Source organism: Hesperophylax consimilis, chromosome 11, assembly GCF_061612785.1.
Source record: "Hesperophylax consimilis isolate HC1 chromosome 11, BYU_Hcon_1.0, whole genome shotgun sequence".
In the NCBI taxonomy this organism is placed as follows: domain Eukaryota; kingdom Metazoa; phylum Arthropoda; class Insecta; order Trichoptera; family Limnephilidae; genus Hesperophylax; species Hesperophylax consimilis.
Window position 1 is genome coordinate 1343997 of NC_142846.1, and position 23096 is coordinate 1367092.

Below are 23096 nucleotides of genomic sequence, written 5' to 3' on the forward strand. Positions count from 1 at the left end.
CATAGAAATTATCAACGATATTTTGAATTTTTTTACAAATTAATTTATTTCATCAAAAAATTACAGAATATATCATTAATAAGTTTTATAACCATATGTAAGTTAGTAAAAATGACATTGTTGAAAGAATAATGTTACAATAATAGAGCAGTTTCTAATATAAGAAAAAGTAAATATGTATGTAAGAGTGTTATATAGAAACGCCATCATATACTATATTTTAAGTTGTCCATAACCTGCCTCACTAGGCGAACGCTGGGCCTGTATTGAGGCAGAATTTTTAGTTAATTATTTCTCGCATTTTGTCTATTTTGTCTGTTGTCTGGCATTTTTTGTTTCCTTATAAATTTTCAATATAGGTCCCTATACAGCAATACATTATTTTAGGTTACATTATTGTTTGCATATACCTACACAATACAAATACAGCAAGTTTTAGCACAATACATATACCACAATAACTGTCAATGACAATTGTAATTGTAATTGCATGATGAAGGTATTTTTTACATGGTATGGGAAAGATCAGAGGAATTTGTAAACCCCACAACTCTAGAATCGCTTGGCTATCCTTGGTTATCTGTGTGGTTCTTTATTCACATCCTCTCCTTGTTTTGTTTTCTTTCGAGTTCCATTTTATTGAATTTATAAGCAATTCCCAGCGGTGCACCATTTTACCTTGACCATCCGGCCATAAGGTCCAACTCCACAACCCTCATTGGACCAACCTCAAACCCCTGAGCTTGAATTATATCCAGGATGATCCAGATTTCGAACACGTGATTTAGTAGTTGTGGTGGTCTTGTAGTTGCACCGTGAGACTCGCATAGTAAAAATTTCAATAAGCAAGCGCCTGATAATCCGCATATGAAATGCCTTCAATATGATTTTATAAAATATACTATATACGAGAGATGGTTTTGCATTCTAGTTGACGGCCGGCGTGGTCTAGTGGTATACGCTTTTGACTACAGATCCGAAGGTCGCGGGTTCGAACCCGGCGTGCGCAAATAAATTTTATTTGATTAATTTGTGTTATTTCACAATTAATTAATTTAAAATAATATATAGTATATTTGCGGCACGTTCCAGAGTGGAAGATACTCTCAGTATCGCCCTGGTGTAAGACCACCATTCAGAATTGAAACGTTGCTTGAAATGGCTTTAGCCGTGTTTGGTGACCAGATCTGAATAGCCAGGTACTTCCCCACCTTCCTCTTCCCCATCTCCCTCCCCTCCCCAATACCCTCAGCCTCACAACATACCCCAATTGGGGATACCATAGTCTCACTGGCTCCAGACGGGAGCAGTTGGGACTCTTGTGCGGTAATACTGTAAAAAAAAAAAAAAAAAAAAAAAAAATATGGCATTGTTCAGTGAGTCATATTTTTGTTACTTTATTTCCAAATAATATGGTTTGTGTAAGGATTATTTTTTTCAGGAGAACAGTTAGAACTTTTTTACTATCTCGATGAAGCTAAAATTCTCAGGTTTCCCTGATTAATTCGGTTAGGTGGACCAATTATGTATAATTAAACATACAATATCGCTTATCGGTGCGTTACCAAGTTGAGTAGAGATGTAATATTTCTGTAACAACAGGTCATTGCGTGACACTACGTGCACGAGTTGGTACGAAAACACGACCCGATACTTGAAATAACTGAAAAAAACGAATTCGGGTGGTTGCTCCCAGGCGATCTTTAGTATTCTGGATAATGAGACAGGCACCAAAATAATATTAATGTATAGGTACAGTGTACAAAGTGGTAAAGGTTAGAGCGTAGAAGTTATTGTGTATACCTCTGCTGTTTGCGGAGAACCCATAAGATTTTACTATCGGGAATTTTAGAAGCAATATTCAATAATTGAAAACGTAATCAGAAGTTGTATATGGCGAGCTTTTCGGGTCTAATTTGTGGATTAGCGGCGCCGCGAGTGCCCGGGGTCGTAAAATAATTAGTTTAGTATCGCCAAACGAGCAAAGATTACCGGACAATAAAGGAAAGAGTCTTGCCGATAAACAAACGGATTTACTGCAGCAATATTCCCGCTTTAAATTTGGCAATAAACATATGGTTTTAGTGTCAACATATGGCCGGAATGGGGCTGTCTCTCTGTGAGGCGTGGGCCGCCACCTTGTTCAGGGGCGAGGAGTAATAACGAGGAATATAATATACCGAATCGCCGGACAATACTTTATTTTTCTTATTTACTGTTTGTGGTTCAGTTGTATATGCGTCAGCACTTTTCAAAAGTGAGAAGAGTAAAAAAATATTGAAAAAACCCAAGATAACGGAACCGAATTCAATCCTAGTAATGTAGGTAGATTAAAAACCTCCATATAATCCGGTATAGAGCAATGACACAAATAGAAGTGTAATAAATACGAGTTGATAAAAATACAGAAAATGCAAGAAATTTGATATTTTGATGAAACAAGAAATTTTCTGCAACGTTTTTAATTTTATCAAATAAGTTTATAGCAATAATTTATTACTATAAAGGCATACTTAATTATATTACAGACTTCTACAAACACTACACACGACAAAAGTATAATAAAATAATGAAGAATGAATTTGTGAAAACACGGAATTGTTTACTGTATAAATGTATTCAAATCAAAGTATGTACCTTAATTCTCAGTGAAATAAAAAAAAATCTACCAAGATTTAGCACACCTACCTACTCGAAGCAAATAATAATATTCTGATTTTTATAGCGCCGTATTTGTAAACAAATTACCAGGGCGCTGTACAAATATTTATATAAATATACATTTCTACAATGCTCCAACTTATTGCTAACTATAGACTCGACAAACTATTATTAAAAGATTGCGTCCATCGATTCTTCGATCACTAACAGCTGTAATATGCACATGTATTTGACAAATGAACGTGATGCTGCCTTAAAATGTACCGATATTATTATTTTTTTTATCCTCGGTACAGGCAGAAAATATACAGGACCATACTCAGCTGAGAGGTCACTTGAGATTAATACTGTTTATTGTCTATTAGAGAAATTTAGATAGAGTTATAATAATAATATATATTTATGTTCGTTAATGAGCATATTCAGAAGAGGAACAGCAAACATAGTGTTGTTCGGTACTACAGTACGAGAATAGTAATATACCTACCTAAATGTGATTCGTCCCTCGGTATGAGATAGAATGAGAAATAAGAATTCGTATAGTGTAAATTCAATAAGAAAAATATGATTAGGATATATTATAGGCAATGCAAGAATGCTACTATCAATTAGGTTTATTTAATGTAAGGATGTGAGAGCGTGAATAGGTAAGTTCTTAGTTTAGACATGAATTCTGTTGGGCTTGTTTTGCATCTTAGTTCCGGAGTAATACAGTCATAAAGTATGTTTAATTTAATAATAAAACCGGTTCAAATTCAGAAGTTAGGGATAAGCATAGTTTTGAGATAAACGCAAATGAAGATTGGAATGCTCATATGCCCAACTGTATGCATAACTGATATGCCCAAGTGTATATCTTAAATGGCTGTATGTGCGAGATAGAGCTTTGTTTCACTAATAAATATGATTATGAACCAGGCTCTACTCAAAACATCAGTTTTTGTAGCTAGGCCCCTGTGATCCTAATCGCAAAGCCCCCAAATTGCAAAGGTCAATTTAAAATGGACATTTTGGTATCAATTTATTCGCCTTTTGTCGTATCTGATATATGAGAGAGACAAATACATCTTGTGACATGAATATCGTCTAAAAAGTCAAGCAATCCGAAAATAAATTACCTCTTCTTTATTAGATATTTTTCTGCATACCTGTCAAAGACATCAAGACAGCGCTGTGGTGTAAAACTGGGGAGGTGTGAGTTGAGAAAACCTCCCAACTCTTTGTGCAGAGCTTACAATGTCTGGGTTTATGGATACGACCTGCGCGACCCTAATAAGACGTGAGTTCCAGCCACATCGCCCCCTCTCCCCCTCTCCCGCCCGGGGCTATAAAACATAACAGATGAGAATCCTGCCCGGTCCCCTAATTGGCCGCGGGGAATTTTTCAAATATTACCCCAAATTACGGGGAAAATTTTCACACGTTTGAATTATAACGATGTAAATTTAAGGTTATGGCGGATTTCTTTTCACAAATTGAAATAGGGGAGGCGCGGGTTGGTGATGCGTGTCATTTGGTTACGGAAATGTTTCCATCGCCCAACTTTTACTCAGAATTCCGCGCTTAATTCGGGAAATAAATTATTTATTTTTCTTTCAAAACGTGAAATGTTACATTCTAATGCGCCTCGTTTTATTTTCGAATTATTATCGTGCTGGGTATTTCAGCGGAACATTATCTCCAAATCAGGTTGAATATACATAGCGGTACGACAGCTGTATGTAACTAATGGTGACCAATGATCCGAAAAGTTGCCGTGGAATAAATAGATTTTTACAGGAAGTTCTTCCCACTTCAAGGATTTAAATCTGAAAAGGCTGGTTTTCAGATCAAACTTCTTCATGTTTTTTTTTATCAATGTTCCTTATTACCGCAGCTGCACAGCCATTTTAATAAGGTTCGTTAAATTTAACGACCAACATCACAACTCTGACTGCAATGCTCATTTTTAATAATAAGGAGAAATAGATCAGTGGCGGCTGGTGACTTTTAGTGATGTTTTTGATAATTGCTTTGGTCTAAACACCGTAATATATACAGATTTCTGTCGTTATTCTCAAACTCTGACCTTTTTTATATACTTTATTGATTGCTATCTTTATTGCCCAACTTTGCCTGAGTATGCTTTAATTCATATAAACCTGAATATATTTTTCTGGTATCAATTGAAAACCTTCGAAAATAATCAAACAATACAGCAACTTGACTTGTTGTTGTTGGTTGTTTACGAAATATTTAAATTATGGGATTTATTTTAAGGGTCTAGTGATTTCAAAAATGTTAATACTGTAAAAACATTATTTATGTCAATAGTAAGGAGTCATATAGAATACAATTCCACGGTTTGGTTCCCAAACTATGAGGTTCATTCACATGCGATTGAAAGAATCCAAAATAATTTTTTAAGATATGTAAATTTTAAAATGGGCATTCCTAAAAAATGCCTAAATTACGATAACGTACTTTGTTCATTAAATTTAATAAAATTATCTGATCGTAGAATCATTTCCGATTTAACCTGTTTGTATAAAATCATTAATTCTATATTTGATATCCTTGATTTATTATATATGATCTCTTTTCATACTACAAACAGGTCAGTTGCAAAACAGTACCTACCAAATTATTGTAGCAATTCTACATCAATGTCCCAATATTACACATACAATAGCTAGGAAACAAATACTACGATGTTGTTGATATATTTAGTATTTCAATTTCAATAAATAAGCATACCTTATTGAAGTTTTTTTCATCAAGTAGGGGAATATTTTAATAAAGGTATTTAATTTGGCTAACACATTAACCCTATTTTGTCGTTTGAAAGAAAAAAAAAAATTGGATTTTTTATATGTTGTACCTACATACTGTGTGGATCAAATTCAATAATATTTTTACTTTATATTTATTTTTGTGCAAGTGTTTTAAATAGTCGTTTCATCCAATATTTACGTTCATAATTTCGTAAATATTTTTTTAGATATAATTATGTTAAAATAATAAGCGTAAAACAATAAAATAAATACCTCCTAACTTCGTAAGTCATTGTGGAAATGACGTTGCTGGGTGATAACAGTAAATTCATAGAAAACTCTGTTCAAATTCAATGATCCCAAAACTCTCCGTTCAATAGTTTTCTATTACCTACAAACAACTTTCCTCGTGGCCTCCTAAGGGGAACTTGGATGTAAAAAAAATATAATAATAATTTAAAATAAAAACTGTTATGCTTTATAGTTTCCAAGATTTTTTAAAAATAATTTTCCTTTTTAAAAACGAATAATTATTAATCATTACGTGAAGGGATGCAATCAATTAGAACAGAGTGATTGACAACTGACTTAGTTTCTATAAGTCTCCGTACAGTACTATTAGTGACAGTACAGTGCACTAGAGGTGTCCCGTGTCCAGTGTACCGTACACACTGAATGCGAAAGTGCCCGATACGGCATCCGTCGTGGGCTGTCGGTCAGTAGGCCGGGCCGGGCCAGTCCATTGTGCCCCATGTATGGCCGGGGCCAGTTCAGTGGTCGTTAAACTCATTAGTCAAAAGAGCCAAACATCAACATTACAAGGATTTAAATTGAGAATCAACTAGGGGTATACCAAATAAAACTATATAATATATCTTACAATACAATAATCATAGTTGCGAATGATGAATAGTTGGAGCAGGTGGATGAGTTTGTGTATTTAGGAAGTATGTTCTAGAGAGATGGGAAGGCTGATAGAGATTTATTTATTTATTTTGTAAGAAACAAACAGCTTTTATATAATATGCAGTGATAGATATAAATATACAAGTAAATTGAAGTCAAGCCACAGAAGTTTCTTATGTTAAAGTGCATTAGAAATGAAGTTTTAGTTTCTTAAAATTAATTTGGTGTTAAAGGAAGGGGAGAGGAAGAGGAAATTAGGAAGAGGATAGGAGATGCTGCCGATACATTCCATACTCTCATATTAATAATCGATCGTACGCATCGAGATATTGAAAGGAGGGTAAATACAGGTAACTCCATTAATGGAGGACTGAACGCAGTTGGCGTTAACAAAAAATTGTCCAAAGAAGCGAAGTTGGCAGTCTTGAATGGAGTGCTGGTACCTACCCTGATGTATGATATATGGAAGTGGTAGAGAAAGGATAAAAGTAGACTGAATGTTGTAGAAATGAGATTCCTGAGGCGTACGTGCGTTAAACCATATACGATAGTGTGAGAGATGTACAGATCTGCAAATAATGCAATGCTGACGTAAGCGTAATGAGTAAAAAAGGGACGCTTAGATGGTTTGGGCATGTAGAGCGAATGAGTGAAGAAAGGAGTGTAAGGAGAATGTATGACGCAAATGTGAATGATAGCAGAAGTCGGTGACGCCCGAGGAAGACATGACATAACCAAGTGAATCAGATACTTGAGTCAGGCCATGTCAAGAGTCAGAATAATAGAAGACTATGAATGAGACGATGTAGGAATGTGAATGAGGCAAGAAGTGTGTGCATAGACCGATTTGTTTGGCGGTCCATCCTCTCTGCCTACCCCTGCGGAGAAACGGCTCGATGGTTAATTAGTTATATTTTTTTATTTTAATGATTTATTTCTTCTTCGTAGTATTAATAGTTGTAAAATTACTTTGTGGCGTTTTTGATTATATATTTATTTGTTTTATAATTTTTTACAACTGTTGAAAATAATGTGACCTTTCTGGCGTATCACGTTCTAAGGTCACATTGTTTATGGTTACTTGTGTGTGTTATCAATTTGGTCGAGGTTTTTTTTAGTATGTTAATGTTTTTTCAAGTTAGTTTTTTATAAACGTTTCAAAATTTAACAAAGGGTAAATTATAAAGCGAAATAAAAGTTTTTTTAGTGTTTTTGTATTTAATTCGTAAAACTCTATTTAATTTTATAATAATAGAAGGAAAACATAACATTATACAAGAAATATATTTAGTGGAAAAACATGCTGAAGAAAAACATAACGTTAATCTTTGTTAGGTTGCAACAATGAAGGTTTGGTATAAATGAAACACTTTGTTTACACCACTTTTAATTAATCTAATGTGGCTCGCGAGCCGAAGTATGCGACCCCTGGCGCTGTTGGACACCCGTGTATCTGCCACAGTAGCTCGGAAGAACACTCTTCTTGTAGTACGCGTCACAGCTGATTACCAGCCCCATTTATCACATTCAATTGGTCAACTTGAACCACCCACACGTTCCCTGAAACTGGGTGACTCAACTCAACAATGGTCGCCTGATACTGAACTATTATATTATATATACGTCATTGCTTCGCCCAACATTTATGCACGTGAAATTTTTCGCGTGACATCAAGTCGTTTTAATAATTATTTATTTTGCCCATTAGTTTGGATATAGAATAGTTGCCTCCTCTCAGTCGCTTTTTTAGTCCTAATATTGCGTTGAAAATGTTATTCGACTCTAATCTGTAGGGCTGGTAAGAAAATATAAAATCTACCCTGACCTATGTCTGCATAATGAATTACTTCTTATAATACTTAATTAACCTTCCATTGATATGCTTGGTGTAACTATAAATAACCAGCTCAGGTACGGGGGCTCCATCGACGCCAGAGTAAAGTTGGCCTTTCAGAAGCTGGGCGTACTGTACAGGGCCCGCAGATACTTTAATAGTACATAACTGCTGACCCTGTACAAATCGCAAGTGCGCCCTACTGTCGAATTTGGCAGCCATCTCTGGTCCGGAGCCCCTAAATACCTGAAAAAACCCTTGACTCTGTGCAGAAACGGGCGGTCCGTTTGATAGATTCCCCAATCTTAACAAACGAACTGCAATCTTTAGAGCACAGGCGTCAGGTAGGTATGCTGTCCTTGTTCTATCGGTATTACAATGGAAGATGCTCTAAGGAACTAGCGTCATTGATCCCTTCGGCACCGGTGCGTAGTCGGGATACACGCCAAACGCGCGCCCAACATTTGTACATGGTTGACATTTGTCACATGAGAACGGGTCGCTTCTACGATTCGTTCTTATGTTCAACAGCTCGGCTGTGGAACGAACTGCCGGCCTCTGTGTTTCCTCCCTCCTACAACATGGGACTCTTCAAGACCCATGTTCACTCCTTCCTCTCCACAAAAGACCCTCCACAAAGCATCCCCAAAGATGACATAGGCCCTGAGGGAAATTATTTTCTTGAGGGCCTCCTGTGTGGAGTTAATATAAAAAAAACGAAAAAAAAACTTGATCAAAGAGTGCCCATCAGACAAACCAGACAAACCACATATTAAAAATATCCCAATGCCACACTAACTCCAAACAAAACACATTCATTCACCACGCTTCATACATTTTTAACACTCCATACAGTTAATTCGACTTTAACTTTTAATGGCATTTTAATTTAACTCAGCAACTCACAACTTCAAACCTAAAATCAATAAATAACATTCACACCATACACATTATCTACGAAAACCTTTCTCCCACTATTCTTCTCGCTATATTGTAACTAGTTTTTCTTTAATATTCACTAATAATTTACTAAGAAACACTTAATGAAAAACTTTTATTGGTTCAATTACTATATATGTATTACCACAACTTTTAAAATGTTGTACACGGTTAGTATTACGGTATATAAATATACTGTAAAAATAAATTAGTCAATGTGACTTTGTTTGAACCACTATATATTTTTTTATATAAGCCGATTGGTTGCGGAACAACCGTTCCTTTCTCATAATATATAACTTAATGTTGAAGTGGGGGTAGCGGTGTGACTAGGGTTTTTTTTTACATAATATATACGGCATAACCTTGCCATCAACAAAAGTAAGGATAGTGAAAGTACAATAACTCAAACAAAAGTATTAAGTAACAAGCATAAAATGTAAAAGTTCAACAACTCAAAGAAAAGTATAAAGTATAGAATTAAAAGTTCAACAACTCAAAGAAAAGTATAAAGTATAGAATTAAAAGTACAACAACTCAAAGAAAAGTATTAAGTAACAAGTATAAAATGTAAATGTACAACTACTCAAAGAAATGTATGAAATGTAAAAGTACAACAACTCAAAGAAAAGTATAAAGTGACAGGTATAAAATGTTAAAATATCTAAAAGTATAAAATGTAAAACGGAATCGCTGGACAAGGATTATATGAAATATTTTTAAATAAAACCTTCTGATTTACCTTAATTACTATAAAAGGAATCTGACTGCATTTGGGATATTTTTAATTTTAGCATTTTAATTTTTAATTACGTTAATCGAAAATTCACTCTCGTTGTATGGGATGACAGCTGGAATAGTTTCTGTTGATAAAATTTTCTTTTGTTGGATTCCTGATACGAGTGGCTATATTTTTTACCATGTGCAAATACTAGGTAGGTACTATTTTAGCCAAACTCGAAAAAAAAATAAAGATATTTAGGTATGTTTTATAAAATAGTAAAATTAAAAAAGGTGAGGTTATTATAGGTTAGGTTGGATTATTATAGGTGAGGTTCAATTATTATAGGTTAGGTAGGATTATTATTAGGATATAGGTTAGGTCGGATTATTATAGGTTAGGTTAGGTTAGGTTGGATTATTGTAGGTTAGGTTCGATTATTATAGGTTAGGTTGGATTATTATTAGGATATAGGTAAGGTTAGGTTAGGTTGGATTATTATTAGGATATAGGTTAGGTTGGATTATTATAGGTTAGGTAGGATTATTATTAGGATATAGGTTAGGTTAGGTTAGGTTGGATTATTACAGGTTAGGTAGGATTATTATTAGGATATAGGTTAGGTTAGGTTGGTTTATTTTTAGGATTCAGGTTAGGTTAGGTTGGATTATTGTAGGTTAGGTTACTATAGTTTTGGTTAAATAAAACAATAATTATAATAATACCTAAATATAAATAATTTAAGTTTTTTAAGTAACATAAAAATATTTTATTTTTCGAGTTTGGCCAAAACAGTACCTAACTAGAATTTGCATTCTGAAATGATTCAAATTCTAGCTACTCGTATCAGGAATACCAACCAGAGAAAATGTCATCAACAGAAATCATTCCAGCTGTCATCCCATTCAGCGAAAGTGAATTTTCGATTTACGTAATTAAAAATAAAAATGCTAAAATTAAAAATATCCCAAATGCAGTCAGTTTCCTTTTATGGTAATTAAGGTAAATCAGAAAGTTTTATTTAAAAATATTTCATATAATCCTTGTCCAGCGATTCCGAATATTTACCCTTATTTTTACTCAATGTCTCTGTGGTGACGGGTTTTCTTACCAGACCGTTTTTCTAAATAATCATCTTAAGAATACGTCAAAAAAATCATTCAGTTAGTCATAGATTCGGGGAAAATGGATTCCGGATGTACCTTTTAAAATTTTGCATTTGAACCAGCAAGATTTAACAATGTAAACCCATTATTTTCTTTTAAAAGGCCCACACAAAATTCGCTAAAGATCACATGGCCTCCTGCGTCAAGTTAACATATAGTTCGACGTTCCATGTAGGTCCACAAAAAAAACTGTATAAAAATATTTTGGCTCACCATCTCAAAAAATACAAAGAGGCAAACACCAAACACTGTGATTAAAGAAAAAACAAGTTGTATTTAATTTCTTTAGATTCGTAACTAATTATTTACAAAATATAATAAATTCTGAATTGAGGGATGTTGACGCAACTATTAATCTTCCATTGCAATGGTCCTTGAAATTTTTCCCATCCTATTCTACCTACAATGTATACCCACGTATGTTTTTGACATTTTGCAACCATAAAAGCGACTGTCAAAGCAGTTTATTGATGAAACCTGTTTGATGAACATCTCTTTGTTATCAGTGCTGTTATTGATATCAACTCAGGGTAGAAGCCTGTGCAGTGAATATATTTGGTTCCCTCAATGTCTTTCGTATCCAACCTGGATGTTATGTAAGCTTGTGCATAAAATAAATCATATCTCCTGTGAGTGAAACCAACCATCAACATCTTTGAAGAACATCAAAGAGGTAAGTAGGATTTCTTCCTTACTCCATGTTCACCATCTCCAACCATAGTTGTGTCAACTTCAATGTTCACAATTAATTTTTACAGTTTTCTCTTGATTCGCCCATTGCGATCACAAGGGGTTTTGCGTTAACTAACGTAGGCTTATTGGAGTAAAGAACTCCTGGTCTGATAATATATGTATGTTACATTCAACTCATTAAACGCCAATTTAATACAACTCATTTATTGCAAAAGATAACTTATTCCCCCACCCCCATTTCCACAAGAAATAAGTTATGCTGTGAAGAAATTTACTGAAAGTTTTAGTGTAGCCCTATTTATCTTACGTAAGAATAACTACATTTCATTTGAATTTTTTTTAGACCACGTGTTCAAAATATTGTTTTCTTGTATTATATGCGTATTAGACATTATCGCAGGCGTGTAATTTCATTTTAAATAGATTTACGTATTCCTTCCGTGATCGAATCTATTTCTGTCCACGAAATCGTGAATCAGCTTCCTGAAACTAATCAGTCAAACGAAAATATTTACTAGGTGGGATGGTTGGTATTGCGATGAGACATTCGCAGAAAACGTGACGGGGTAAGACTCTCGAGTTTTCTACTGGTTATATCTGCCCCCCCGCCACCCTTATTGGCTTTGCAGGTTGTCCTGGCATTATAGGCGGTTTATAATCAATTTTGAAACATCGAAATAAAATGCTTTCATTAAAGGTAAAACAGAAATCAATAAAAAAAATAGTAGATTCGTAAAAACACTTTCAATATTTTTCGACAAGCTTTCAGTCAAAGGAGACATAGGTACACCACGCCAACTTTGTAAGCATATGTACTCCACGTGAACTCTGTAACCGTTGTTATATGTACTTCATGTAAATTTTTTTTTACATTAACTCCACACAGGAGGCCCTGGGGGAAATGATTTACGTTAGGGCCTAGGTCATCTGTATGGAGGATAGTGTGTGGAGGATTTTTTTGAGTAGACGACAGAGTGAACACATGTGTCTTGAAGGGACTCATGTTGTAGGAGAGAGGAAAAACAGAGGCCAGCAAATCGTTTGACAGCCGAGCTGTTTAACTCAAAAACGGGTCGTAGAAGAGACCCGTTCTCATGTGACAAATGTCAACCGTGCACAAATGTGGGCGTGCAGTTGATGTGTTACTTTACGATTACTTTATAAGTAGGTAGTTATAAGTATTCCACGTGAACTCTGTAACGAAGTAGTTTAAGGTATTCCATGGGCATTTGGTGTGTTACTTTACACTAACTTTATAAGTAGGTAGTTATAAGTATTCGAATTGAACTCTGTAACGAAGTAGTTTAAGGTATTCCATGGGCATTTGGTGTGTTACTTCACGCTAACTTTATAAGTAGGTAGTTATAAGTATTCGACTTGAATTCTGTAACGAAGTAGTTTAAGGTATTCCATGGGCATTTGGTGTGTTACTTCACACTTACTTTATAAGTAGGTAGTTATAAGTATTCGACGTGAACTCTGTAACGAAGTAGTTTAAGGTATTCCATGGGCATTTGGTGTGTTACTTCACACTTACTTTATAAGTAGGTAGTTATAAGTATTCGACGTGAACTCTGTAACGAAGTAGTTTAAGGTATTCCATGGGCATTTGGTGTGTTACTTCACGCTAACTTTATAAGTAGGTAGTTATAAGTATTCGACTTGAATTCTGTAACGAAGTAGTTTAAGGTATTCCATGGGCATTTGGTGTGTTACTTCACACTTACTTTATAAGTAGGTAGTTATAAGTATTCGACATGAACTCTGTAACGAAGTAGTTTAAGGTATTCCATTGGCATTTGGTGTGTTGCTTCACGCTAACATTATTATTAGTAGGTAGTTATATTTATTCCACGTTCACTCGTAATTACTTAAAGATACACACTTTTCATAAATCTTAACTTATTTTCAATCTACTTGTATTATAATAAGCTACATTCTCAAGCAACTGTTTGGTTTCGGTTTCCTCCTTTTTGTACTTTGTATGTTTAATGACTTCTCAGAATGTTCTTTTTTCTGCCTCATCTTTTTTTATTATATTTTCATTTTAAAGTAAAGCTCACTGGAAATAAAATACCACAAAACTAATGTTATATTGTTGTGATTATTACTCCACGTGAACTCTCTAATTGTGTAGTTATAGGTAATCCACGTGAACTCTCTAACTGTGTAGTTATAGATACTCCACGTGAACTCTCTATTTGTGTAGTTGTAGGTATTCCACGGAACTATTCAAAGGAACTCTCAATATAAGACTTCCCCTATCTCTTTTTAAAAAATTTTCTTTCTCCTAGAACAACTGCCAATGGTACCTTGTTACAAACAAGTTGACGTTTATTTTTTATCAGCTTAGTCGGAAGGTATTTACAGTTTATAATGTCAATATGATTGAGACCTGAAAGTGGTAGCGTTGACATAGAAATTTCATATAAGAAAAATTGTACGATTCCATCATAACGTCAGATTTTGCCTTTTGAGAATTTTTTTGCCTTATCAATTGATTTTCGGGAAATCGATAAGAGTTGTTGTACATCACTGGAGCGATTTTTGGCAGATTATGCCAAATTTATTGAACGTTAATATATTGAAAAACAGTGCAATCTAGGTGGATTCATTGGCTTTAAACTACGGTAATCGGTTTCATATAATTTCATAAAAATATGTTGACGAATAATATGATAAATACATATGACACCCATCGCTCGAGTGGATTTTTTTTAATTTTTATTTTTTTTTATTAACATTTAAACCTGCTAAACTACTTATGTGTTTGTCAGCAAGTACATAATGACAACATTTTTGCAATAACATGGTACAATGGTAAACAGTATGAAGGTATGTATAATGTTGATGATAAATTAACAATAAATGATAAGTTGGTTAAATTACAGAATTGTATAAATATAAATATGTAAGAAGCAGTAATAGCCTCATATAACAACACAAATACAAATGAATTTAATATGAACAAATGAATATAATCAACAAGTACTTCTAAGGTTTTAATATACACAAGGTAATACAAATTTATAACGATTTTCCATTTCCCTAGAATGTGAATTCCAATTGGGAAAAAAAGGTCTTCAGTAGTGCATCAATATAAATCCACATTATCTAATAGCCATTTCCTTAGATTATATTTGACTTTGGCTGTAAAAACGTTTATATTTTTAATTGTCACTAGTAGTTTATTAAATATTGTGGGTATAATAAAGTTTAGGGTTCTTTCACCGTATTTATTGGTACCTACATTTCGGGACCAGCAGTCCTTCATTTTGGGTGAATCTTGTATTATGTTTATGGAAAACTCTTTCCCTATACAAGGAATCAGACAATATAAGATGTTGACTTACAATATTATAAAACAATAATCCTCTGACAGGTAAAAAATTCAGAGACTTGTATATTAATTTAGTGTCGCTTCTGTGTGCATTGGTATATTTGTGGATTAACAATTTTTTAAGGGAGTTTTGTACTGTTTGGATATAACTTATATTAGTTTTACAAGAATGTCCCCAATAAGTGATTCCATAACGGATTGTGGATTTAGCCAGAGATAGGGTAAGTACCTACATGATTTTCATATCTATTCACTAAACATAGCTAAAGCGGTTTCAAGCCACGTCTCCATTCTGTTAAAAATAAATTAACATGAATAAGAATTAATTAAAAAAAGGTGAGTATTCAAATTCCAGCCACCGTGTATTTCCAGGAGAGGGGGGGTGGGGGTGGTTCCAGGTGGGTCGCTTCATTAGTTTGTCATTCTTTCACGGCACGTGACATCACAGTGGCGTTCCGCCCACTCTCAACAAGCTACCGGCCCACCAGCAACTAGGCAATAGGTATAGCCGCCCACACGGAAAACCTAAAAAAACATGGTAAATCCTCACATATCACCACCGTGGTTTTCGAATATTGTCACCAAGAATGTGTTTACTTTGCCGTGTTTTTAAATACAAATACATTTTTGAAAACCACATCTTCAAAAACTCTAAATTATGACAAGGCCGACTAAAGTACGGTCCTTCAGTGATCAGCGTTGAACCAGTGTTGTCGCTAAGTAAACTTCACTAGGTAAAATACTTGAATGGTTGTGCCACACGACGCTGAACTCTCTGTTAAAACATTCAATGTAATGAACGGAACACTGTGACCGGTCGGTGGCCGAGTTGACGTCGCGCTTGGGTCCCATTCAGGCGTAGTGTGTTCAATTCCTCGACTGGCTAAGTCCTCCATCACAACACAAGCAACATTTTCCGCTTACTGTGGTGGTAGTAGGAGATTTTCAAATATTGTCAGGTTATTCGTAACACGGGAATGTTTGTCTTTCTTTTTAATTTAAAAAAAAATAATAATAAAATACATTAGGTATTTTCTAAAATAATAATGTTAGTTTAAAAGTTGGCAACATGTTGTGTGTGGCAACCCATTTGGTTTTCTTTTGTTTTCTCTGTGCTCTGTACACTGCTGTCATCTTTCTTGTAATACGTGCATCGTCAATAAAACCAGTTACTAAAAGTGTTATATTTTAATTTAATAAACACAAAAGATTACAACACTCTCAAAGAGTTGTTTGAGTGCGGCCCACATCACCATATTTCCATTTATTACTCACAATTTAAGTGATTTTCTGAACTACCATACTAGACACGGGCATGAGTGTTATGTTAGCCGTACCTACATGTTTTAAATTTTAACGTATGTAAGAACTAGGAAAATAATATTTAGTAGAAACAAATAATAAAACACAAGGGCAAAGAAGATCATGGAATATAAAACATATTATTCTATAAACCATAATAGAATTGACGATTAAACTAAATGATAAAAATATGTTTTAAAGATAAATATATTATAAATATTAAAAATTAATATCATAATTTATATCAAAAATTTTAGGGCAGCTTAATCTTAGTCAGTACCTACTAGAGGAGTACATCCCACAGAGACATGTCACACAAGACAGATAATAAAATAATAATTTCAACAGTTAACACTTAAAAATAAAATAGAGGAAAACAAAACAAAAATCAGATACAAAATTACAAAATGAGAACAAAAAAGACAATATTACGAAAATTTCCTAACATAAAAATAATGTAACACAGAAAACCAATATAAAACACACATCACTCACAAACCCACAACATATAATATAAATATACCGATTTTTTACTTTATTTCATTTAAGTTTTATTTTACTTTAATTTTAAATCTTTATTTTTAGTTTAAATTTATCTTAATCTAATGTTTTTTTTCTTTATCAACATTTTATATATTTTCATTAAATGCATTATGAATATTTTTTTGAATTTTAAATCGGAGGCCAAAATTACTAAATTGTACTAAGAAATATAAGATATTGTACCTAAATAATAATAAATCATACGTGTGAGCTTGGCTTAGATTTTTGTGCCGTGATCTGCTAGTTGAGCGATATTTGAATTTGATGGTCTATGGTGTGAATTAGGGAACTGCCGTGGTCACGCGTCAGCTTGATAGCGAACAGATCCCGTAAAAAGAAATGATATTCCTTGCTCTCCCACTTCTCCTTATGCTAATGCTAGGTGCAGAGGAATATTGTGGCTTCCGTGTGATACTACAACAGAAGCTGTCGTACCCTTAAATAAATATACCAATCCTAAGAGAAAGTCCAGTTATATTAAATTTTTTCAATTAAGTCCTAAATCCTGTATCTAAATTTCGCCGATAAACAATTAGATAATGTTAATTAAGTGTTAATCTCAAGTGACCTACCAGGTAAGTATTGTACTGTATATTTTCTCCATAAATAGTTAAGTAATAACATAGATCACTGTAGAAATGTATGATAAGTTCTTACAGCGCCCTTGAGGTGTTTTTGCACAAAAACGGCGCTATACAAGTCATCCAAGTATTATTATTATTATTATTATTATAGATAATCTGTAAAGGCCACGCCCAAAAAACGCTGTGAGAGTATTAGCGTCACGTGACACTGCCATAATACACTGGCGGTAAAACAACGCACAAATCAGCGGGAACAGCAGTGTTAAGGATAATCGCCGCCATTTGCAAAATTTCATTTCTCGATGGCACTGACTTGATCCCGTGACACTTCAAATTCGGCCTTGCATTAGGATTTATGATGAATTGGTATTTCCCAATTTCTGAGAGAAATTGATTTAAAAAGGGACGAACATACATGACGCGTCACAATCAAACTGAATATCAGTTTTGTATGAACGAAGTTTTTGAAGTGAAACTTCTTTACCCGCGTCATGCAATTTCGAGTACCGGAGTAAAACCAACTCATGACCGAAACGAAAATGCGGGACCGATTAAAGTTCATTTGATCTAGTCAAAGTTTTGAAGTAAAATATAAATGCTTCTTAGCTCATCTCGACAACTGGCGTTGGTGGTGTAATGGTCAGCGTAGTTGCTTTCCAAGCAGTTGATCCGAGTTCGATTCTCGGCCATCGCACATTATTTTTTTGTTTTTAACGCCTTTTTTTTTTTCAATGGTTGACCATAATATCAATCCACTAAGTAATATTTTAGGCCTGTAGCATACTTGAAAAGTTAAAGAATGATATAAAATTTTTTATGATGTTAACGATAAAAAAATAAAAAAAAACATAAAATTACCATAAAAAATGGGCCAACGGCACGCGGTGTTCCCAAGCGGTCACCCATCCAAGTACTGACCGCGCCCAATGTTGCTTAACTTCGGTGATCGGACGAGAACCGGTGTGTTCAACATGGTATGGTCGTTGGCAAACGCTAAACAATATTAATTTCTATTCTACCTGCCAATAAATATATGAAAATTAGTATAAAAAAGCCCTAATAATACTGAAAACATTAGCAAGGTGTGTGCGACGTTGATAAAAATAATCATTACATACGCGCTTGAAAAAGATCGTAATTACATCCATAACTTTGCAGGAATTTTTTTTTTCAATGGTTGACCATAATATCAATCCACTAAGTAATATTTTAGGCCTGTAGCATACTTGAAAAGTTAAAGAATTTTATGATATTATTAATGATAGTAACGATAAAAAAATAAAAAAAAACATGAAATTACCATAAAAAATGGGCCAACGGCACGCGGTGTTCCCAAGCGGTCACCCATCCAAGTACTGACCGCGCCCAATGTTGCTTAACTTCGGTGATCGGACGAGAACCGGTGTGTTCAACATGGTATGGTCGTTGGCAAACGCTAAACAATATTAATTTCTATTCTACCTGCCAATAAATATATGAAAATTAGTATAAAAAAGCCCTAATAATACTGAAAACATTAGCAAGGTGTGTGCGACGTTGATAAAAATAATCATTACATACGCGCTTGAAAAAGATCGTAATTACATCCATAACTTTGCAGGAATTTTTTTTTTCAATGGTTGACCATAATATCAATCCACTAAGTAATATTTTAGGCCTGTAGCATACTTGAAAAGTTAAAGAATTTTATGATATTATTAATGATAGTAACGATAAAAAAATAAAAAAAAACATGAAATTACCATAAAAAATGGGCCAACGGCACGCGGTGTTCCCAAGCGGTCACCCATCCAAGTACTGACCGCGCCCAATGTTGCTTAACTTCGGTGATCGGACGAGAACCGGTGTGTTCAACATGGTATGGTCGTTGGCAAACGCTAAACAATATTAATTTCTACTCTACCTGCCAATAAATATATGAAAATTAGTATAAAAAAGCCCTAATAATACTGAAAACATTAGCAAGGTGTATGCGACGTTGATAAAAATAATCATTACATACGCGCTTGAAAAAGATCGTAATTACATCCATAACTTTGCAGGAATTTTTTGAAGTGAAACTTCTTTACGCGCGTCATGCAATTTCGAGGACCGGAGTAAAACCGACTCATGACCGTGACGAAAAAACGGGATCATTTCGCTATAGGAGCCTAGCTAATATTATATACCTAGTTTAACTCACTCTCCTAACTCATCTTCGCTGTCTACAGGCAGAGCGCACGACTGTGGTCGTGAAGAACCGAGGTTCGATCCCCGCTTTAACTAATTTTTTTTTTCTTTTTTTATAACTTTTAATTTTTTTTATCACATGCTACTTATAAATATGTCAATAGACAGAAAAAAAGAGAGAATGAAATGAAAAGAGAGAGAGAGAAGAATACTAGAAGTTTCACTTCTGTCTTGCGTAGGCTTGACACACCCATTTTTTTTTTAACTATAATACATCTATTTTTATTTTTCGACCAATTCATCATAAATCATCATTTTTCGATTGTAGCCAATTTAAATTTTTTTTCGGTTTAACCCTCATATCCGTCAGATTATCCACTCTGTCTATCCCAGTGGGAAATAGAGTGGTAGTTAGTCACTTGTGCAATAAAAACAGAATTAAAATTCTAATCTATTGTACCTTAAACACAAATATATTTTTTGGGATTTTTATTACAAATAGGCAATTACAAATACAAATATCAATCACAAACCATTCTGGAAAATCTTTTAATTTGCCTAAATTATCTTCTATTCTATAAGTAGGTTGTAGATTCCCAATTGAGGCCCGTCTTCGAATACCTAACTAACTTAAAATATCTGTGTTACGAAAACCTCTACAAAAGCCTCCATTGATGTCACAAAAAATGACAGCTGTCTGAGGAAATCCAATTCCGCAGTTCTGTCTGAAAGGAAATGAGTCAAACGCGCTGAGGAAGGGAAATTGGGGATTTAAATTTAAAATACTAACCTCGTTTCTCTTCCCTTCTACTGACGGCAAGCTTGCACGGGCCAAAAAATGCTTTTTTATTTTTTGTTAACATAGTGTTTTTTATTTGTTTATTTTTTTTTATTTAATTAAAATCAAATTTAATAATGTAAATATTAAGTTCTGGAAGTATTTTTTGGTTTTTGTTATTGTTACAGCTGTTTAGGCTATCAAGGCCATTTTCAAACTGTACAGTTTAAAAAAAAATTAAATGGAGTTCTACGAATTAAACACAAAAACAATAAATAAAAAATAAAAAAGTTAACATAGTGGTAAACAAAATTATTTTCGTTTATTTTTTTATCGGAACATTTTTTTCAATAACCTTCATCAATATAATATATCATTGAAGAAGAATACAAAATTAATTGAAACAAAACGAAACGTATAAGCTATAAAAATTATTTAAGAAAACTTGTTCCAATGAAAAATTAAATATTTCCCCACGGTCTTACTAAAAAACGTGGTGAAATTTTTATTCAATTGATAAACGGCCGTGTATGTTTTTTTTTTTTTTTTTTTTTTTTTTTTTATATTTACTCCACACAGGAGGCCCTGAAGAAAATAATTTCCCTCGGGGCCTATGTCATCTTTGGGGATGCTGTGTGGAGGGTCTTTTTTTGGAGAGGAAGGAGTGAACATGGGTCTTGAAGAGTCCCATGTTGTAGGAGGGAGGAAACACAGAGGCCGGCAGTTCGTTCCACAGCCGAGCTGTTGAACTTAAGAACGAATCGTAGAAGCGACACGTTCTCATGTGACAAGTGTCAACTGTGTACAAATGTTGGGCGCGCGTTTGGCGTGTATCTCGACTACGCACCGGTGCCGAAGGGATCAATGACGCTAGTTCCTCAGAGCATCTTCCATTGTAATACCGATAGAACAAGGACAGCATACCTACTTGACGCCTGTGCTCTAAAGATTGCAGTCCGTTTGTTAAGATTGGGGAATCTATCAAACGGACCGCCCGTTTCTGCACAGAGTCAAGGGTTTTTTCAGGTATTTTGGGGCTCCAGACCAGAGATGGCTGCCAAATTCGACAGTAGGGCGCACTTGCGATTTGTACAGGGTGAGCAGTTGTGTACTATTAAAGTATCTGCGGGCCCTGTACAGTACGCCCAGCTTCTGAGAGGCCAACTTTACTCTGGCTTCGATGGAGCCCCCGTACCTGAGCTGGTCACTTATAGTTACACCAAGCATATCAATGGAAGGCCTGTTCGGAAGATTGCTTCCGTTGAAGGAGACTAGATTATCATTTGGATCCCTTTTAGACGTAATCAGACAGGATTGGGTCTTTGAAACATTAAATTCGACGAGATTATTTTTACCCCAGGAGGAAATACTCTCGAGATAACCGTCCATTCTCTGCTTCAAAGCCCTCCGAGCCGTTGGAGTTTGTGTGCCCTTTGGGGGCTTGTCAAACAAAAAGCTATCATGAACTGTACTGTCATCCGCGTAGCAATGAATCGGTGCACATGTCAAAAGGTCATTGATGTGCAACAAAAACAAAGTCGGAGACAGAACCGATCCCTGTGGGACGCCAGCATTTATGGAGTGCGAGGAAGAGGTGAAACCGTCAGCAACCGCCTGAATCGACCTATCCCTTAAAAAGTCAGCAATCCACGTACACAGGGATGCGGGAAGTCCGTAAGAATGCAATTTGTTGACAAGTCCTCGGTGCCAGACCCGGTCAAAGGCCTTGGATATGTCTAGTGCGACCGTTTGGGTCTCACCGTGACGTTCCAGGCACCGCCCCCAAACATGCGTCACATACGCGAGAAGATCACCGCACGAGCGGTTCCGCCGGAATCCGTATTGACGGTCGTTGATAATTTTGTTCTTCTCGAGGTATGTGAGCAGTTTGTCGTTGATCACACGTTCCATCACTTTGGACAGAACTGATGTGATCGCTATGGGGCGGTAGTTGGCCGGGTTGGAGCGGTCACCTTTCTTGGGAATAGGGTGAATGACCGCTTTTTTCCAACCAGAGGGCACAGTGCCACACTTCAGGGACATTTTGAAGAGCTTTGTCAAAACTGGAACTATTTCCGCAGCACACCTCTGCAATACCAGGGCAGGTATTCCATCAGGTCCACTAGCTTTGTTAACATCGAGCCCCCGTATGACGTGGAGTACATCCCGATGCCGGATCCTCAGCTTTTTCATATAGAAGCCGCAGTGAGGAACCGACGGCGGAACAGCACCCCCGTCGTCGAGGGTCGAGTTTTCCGCAAACATTTTCCCTAATAAGTTAGCCTTTTCGGTGGCGGTGTTTGCTAGTGAGCCGTCAGGTCTGGTAAGAGGTGGCAAACTGGGTTTGCAAAAATTTCGACCTATTGAGCCCGCAAGCGACCAGAATGCTCTGCTGCCATGCGGGCAGGCAGCCAGCTTTTTGCTGATCTGCAGGTCGTGTTCGAATTTCGACCTATTGATGATTCTCTTGCATTCCTTTGCCGATTTGTTGTATGCTGATCTGCTTTCGGGCGTTCGAGATGTGTTGTAGGCTCGGTAAGCCGCGTTTTTTCGTCGGACTGCTTCGGAGCATTGTCGACTGAACCACGGCTTTGAGCCCACACCAGTTTCTTTAGTAGTCGATTGTATGAAGCCATCCATCGCCGATTTGATGACTTCACCAATCTCCTGGGCACATCTTGAAGGGTCCGAAGTCCGAAAACAAACA

At 35.4% G+C, this 23096-nt stretch overlaps 1 protein-coding gene and 3 non-coding genes across 4 annotated transcripts in view; 1 reads left to right on the top strand and 3 right to left on the bottom strand.

Annotated features, from left to right (window-relative positions):
* The window catches only part of LOC149419610 (spondin-2-like), a 572700-nt gene that overhangs the window by 534738 nt on the left and 14866 nt on the right, over positions 1–23096 (top strand). The window lies entirely within an intron of this gene.
* Positions 18312–18430, bottom strand: LOC149419613 (5S ribosomal RNA). The gene has a single exon (XR_016302821.1). It is a non-coding gene; the product is annotated as a 5S ribosomal RNA (ribosomal RNA).
* LOC149419614 (5S ribosomal RNA) lies at positions 18754–18872 on the bottom strand. Its single transcript, XR_016302832.1, has one exon. It is a non-coding gene; the product is annotated as a 5S ribosomal RNA (ribosomal RNA).
* On the bottom strand, positions 19196–19314 carry LOC149419615 (5S ribosomal RNA). Its single transcript, XR_016302843.1, has one exon. It is a non-coding gene; the product is annotated as a 5S ribosomal RNA (ribosomal RNA).